We start from the raw sequence: 5,000 nt of genomic DNA, 5'->3' as shown, positions 1-5,000 counted from the left end.
TGCTCGTGTGCAAACTTTCATGGTTGCACGCGCACGGACACGCACACTAAAACACACGGTGCACACACGTACGTATTGCACACATGCGCATACGCATTACTCACACACATACACACATTACGCAATCGCACACATCACACCCCACCCCACCCCTACCCCCACCCCACCCCTACCCCCACCCCACCCCATCACACCCCCACCACACCTCACCACACCCCACCACACCCCACCACACCCCACCACACCCACACCCACTTCTCCGGGCGACAACCGAAGAAAAGATCAGGTTATAGAAAACAATAGCCAAGTACTAGATAAAACAAAAACAAAACAAGAACAGAAACATGGACGGGCTTTGGGACAGGACAGATGGTTGCGCTTCCTTTTCTGTAAATATTAGCCACAAAAGCCAAAGGGAGCGGGGAGAGACTCCGACCACTTTGGCACAGAAAGAAGCAGCCCCCCCCCCTCTCTCTCTCTCTCTCTCTCTCTCTCTATATATATATATATATATATATATATATATATATATATATATATATATATATATATATATATATATCCCTCTCCATCTCTCTCTCTCTCTCTCTCTCTCTCTCTCTCTTTCTCTCTCTCTCTTTCTCTCTTCCCTCCTCTCTCTCTCTCCCTCTCCCTCCTCTCTCTCCCTCTCACTCTCACTCTCACTCCTCTCTCTCACTCTCACTCCTCTCTCTCCCTCTCACTCTCACTCCTCTCTCTCACTCTCACTCCTCTCTCTCCCTCTCACTCCTCTCTCTCCCTCTCACTCTCACTCCTCTCTCTCACTCTCACTCCTCTCTCTCACTCTCACTCCTCTCTCTCTCTCTCTCTCTCTCTCTCTCTCTCTCCTCCTCTCTCCCCCTCTCTCTCTCCTCCCTCTCTCTCTCTCCCTCTCTCTCTCCCTCTCTCTCTCTCTCTCTCTCTCTCTCTCCCTCTCTCTCTCTCTCTCTCTCCCTCTCCCCCTCTCTCTCTCCCCCCCCCCCCTCCCCCCCTCTCTCTCTCTCTCTCTCTCTCTCTCTCTCTCTCTCTCTCTCTCTCTCTCTCTCTCTCTCTCTCTCTCTCTCTCTCTCTCTCTCTCTCTCTCGTCTGTCCCTTCTGTGAGACCTGGAACCCGACTCCAAAGCGGAGATAAAACGGAGCTACCCTTGCCTCTCCCGTTGTTGTTTTTCGTTGGTTGTCTCACTCTCTCTCTCTTTCTATCTCTTCTCTTCTCGTCGCTTCTCTATCTTTCTTCCTTCTCTGTATCTTTTCTCTCTTCTCTCTTTCTCTTCTCTTCCCTCTCTCTCCTCTGTATCTCATTTCAGTTTTTTCTTTTTATTCTCTTCCTTCTTTCATTTTCTCTTTTCTCTTCTCTCTCTCTTTCTCTCTCTCTCTCTCCCTCCCTCCCTCCCTCCCTCCCTCCCTCCCTCCCTCCCTCTCCCTCCCTCTCCCTCCCTCTCCCTCCCTCCCTCCCTCCCTCCCTCCCTTCCTCCTTCTCTTCATATCTTCTTCTCTCCCTCTCCCTCCCTCTCCCTCCCTCTCACTCCCTCCCTTCCTTCCTCCTTCTCTTCATATCTTCCTCTCTCTCTCTCTCTCATACTCATGGTTACATTGTAACTAGTTAAAAGTAACAGAGGAACAAGAGCACGATGCAAGGTAGTTGACTTTATTCGACGATAGATGGCTCTTCCTCTCTCATGGAGGAAATAGACAAAAAGACCAATAGATACATATGAAAAGGGAAAAATCGAGAGATAGAGGGATAAGAAAGGGAAGAAAAAAAAGAAAAAAAAGATGGAAAGAAATAAATGCGAAAAGGATAACAGTCGATAGATAATATCTTAAAAAAAAGAAAAAAGGTAAAAAAAAAACCACGGAATCTTTGTCGTTCTGCGGAGGTGCAATAACGGGACTGGACTGGAATCGGTGCTGGAAACGGAATACCAAACGCAGGGGAAAAGGGTGACTGCTGCCACCCGCGTGTTTGACTTTGCCCGCTTGGCCATTTGTCGTGTCGCGGGCGTGGGTCTTGGCCAGTCTTTTTGGCCAGTGACATGCAGCGAGCTAGGTAGACTGTTGTATATAGGGAGACAGTTGTATTTTTGCTGTATCTTTTTCCAAGGAATGTTGGCCCGGATATAGATGGGCCTGGGTAGGAGGGTTGCGTGCCCTGTCAGAGGTATTTTGTCAGCTGTCGTGTTTTTGTTTTTGTTTTTGTTTTTGTTACTGGCATTCTTTTTTCTTTTTTTTTCTTGGAAGGTCGCATTTACATGTACAACGTTTTGCTTTGTTTATGTGGGCTAAGCTTTTATATTATTTTTAATAGGGTTCTTGTTTATTTGTTAAGAGGGATTTCCGTATTAGCAGACTCCATAAACTCCATAGTTTTTGTTTTTGTTTGTTTGTTTGTTTGTGAGATTAATAGCAGAAAATGCTATTTTTAAACCCAAACATTAGAGCCTAGGAACATAGTATATAAATACCCTTCTCTTCTAAGGCGTATCTCATTTTGAATATGAATTCTTTTAGCATTGTTCTGCCTAATTCAGTTACTGTCCAATGTGAACTGTAGGGGTAGAATAAATGCAAGACACATAAAGGTGAATGTACCGCAGAATGAATGCAATGTATCTCCAGTAGTGTCATCTCTTGCATTTGTAGATATTAACCATTAATATACTTATTCTTGCTAATACTGTTGTTAACAAACCACTGTACCTGCCGTAGGATCTGTGTCGGTACTGTTGCCAACATACCTTCTAATACACGTGTCGGAAGTTGGCTTTTTCCCAGGTGTTCTTTATGTGTCCTTTGGTGATGTAGATTTTGGGACTCGCTTGTAGAATGACACCTGTCCGGACTCCTTACTCCATTGCATGCGCACGTGTATACAGCGTCTGTATTTTGTTTTTGTTTTTTTTTTGTATTTTGTTTTGCATTTTTTTGTACTTATGATGATAGTGTTATGTGAGCCAGATGTTTCATTTTGTTATACTAATGTAAGTTTAACTTTTATTGATTTGCTTATAGTTTGATTGATTCTACAAAATGATTTTGAAATATGACTAATAAGACATTGATACATTTATTTATTAATTAAGATGATTTTAAGAGTAGACTAGTGTGTGGCGCCCTGTCTAAGAGCACGGTGAGGTCGCTCACATTGCAACTCACTCTTTCTCGGTTTGAGGAACAGGTCACGATGAAGTTGTCAGTCCATTCATTCATTTATGTTGCGAGTTATTCTCGTGACAAACTTCTCTCACCACGAGATGAATCTTGTTAGCTCATGAAACGTTCCTCAAACCGACGAAAGGTCAAATTCTCTCCCACCGAACCCGCCTCATGTATCCCCCCCCCCCCTCACTCCCAATCAAGCCCCCCCTCACCCTTCACCCCACACAGCCTCCACCTCCCTCCCCCCTTGAGAATCTATTCATCATTATATATCTTTCGCCCTTCGCTTCCAGCCAGCTTAAACTCTGAAGTCTTGCCCTTCAACCTCCTCGGAGGAACCTTTTGCTTAACCCCCTCGAGAGACGTGCTCTTGCCTTGCCGTTTCGGTGAGGTTCTCATAGTGTAGCTGTTCGTGGCTCTCTCATTACTTGAACTTAATTGTAGTGTCTTTTTTTTTTCTTATATCTCTATGACCTCTTTACCCCCTCCCCCCCTCCTCCTCCCTCTCTCCGTAACCTCCAATATCTCCACCCCCCTCCCCTTCTACCTCCCCCCACACTCGTTTTTTTTTTTTCACTTACATACTTGTGCGTCCCTGAGAGTGAAGTATCACTAACCCCAAGCTTAAGCTGTTTATAGCTACCTCCCTACCCCTCCCCCCTCCCCCCACCAGTGTGCCTACTATAAGCCATGCCAATTTCTCCTCTTGCTATTACTTGTGTTGTCATTATTTATTTCGTCCCCTCTGTTTCACCCCCTTTCACAACCCCAACCTTCGACCTTTTCTTCCTTTCGTGGTCTCCCTTATCATCCTCTTCCCTCCTCTGCCCTTCCTACCCACCACCACCACCCCCACCCCCACCCCCACCCCCACCCACACCCACACCCACACCCACACCCGCCGTCTTGGTTATATATCTGTAAAGCTCTTCACGGCCTCTGCCTTTTATGTCCCAGGAACTTCTTCCATTGGCCATGATTGTGCCCGGGCCATAATTCATTCAAACGGGTCCACTGTGTGTTTGGCTATCGCTGCTACACAAAACTGTCACATAACTTTGTATAATAGTTTTACTCTTGGGAAACTATCCCCTTTCCTTTTAGCTGCACGTACACGCACACGCACACGCACACACATGCGAATACGAACACGAACACGCACACGCACACACATGCGAATACGAACACGAACACGCACACGCACACACATGCGATTACGAATACGAACACGCACACTCATGCACACATTTACATGTACACTTACATGTACACTTACATTCACGCTTCTATTCGCACACACTGGTGCACAAATACATACACGCACATTCTCTCTCTATTACACACACACACACACACACACACACACACACACACACACACACACACACACACACACACGTTCTTTCTGTCTCTTATTTTCCCTTCCTTCCCACGGTCCATTTTTATCCCGTGGCTCCATCTCTCTTTTCTCTGCGTTTCCCTTATCCTCCTCCTTATCTCTTTCGTCAAACCCTTTTCTCTGACACACTCGTCCTTACCACCCTTCCACCCTTCCACCCTTCCACCCTTCCACCCTTCCACCCTTCCCTCCCCTGCCTCTCCTACCTCCCTCAATCCCCGGCCCACAAGCCACCCTCCCCCCTTTTTTCCCCCTCTCTCTTTTCGCCCTACTCCACCTTCCAAACCTCAGTTCCCCGCCCACAACCCACCCACAGCCACTTCTTCTTCCTCCCTCTCTTTCCCCTGACCACCCAGACCTTAGTCCCCAAGCCCACCCCCCAACCCCTCAACCCCCCAAGCCCACTGCCCACTGCCCGCCCGCCCGC

The 5,000-nt window shown here is 46.9% G+C and overlaps 1 protein-coding gene across 18 annotated transcripts in view; it reads left to right on the top strand.

Annotated features, from left to right (window-relative positions):
* Positions 1-5,000, top strand: part of CASK (peripheral plasma membrane protein CASK) — a 434,258-nt gene that overhangs the window by 362,232 nt on the left and 67,026 nt on the right. The gene's annotated exons all lie outside the window — the stretch shown is intronic.

The sequence above is a fragment of the Penaeus japonicus genome, unplaced genomic scaffold (assembly GCF_977035675.1).
Source record: "Penaeus japonicus unplaced genomic scaffold, GWHDUDI00000001_assembly GWHDUDI00000013, whole genome shotgun sequence".
Taxonomy (NCBI): Eukaryota; Metazoa; Arthropoda; class Malacostraca; order Decapoda; family Penaeidae; genus Penaeus; species Penaeus japonicus.
This window is presented reverse-complemented; position numbering and strand designations above follow the sequence as displayed.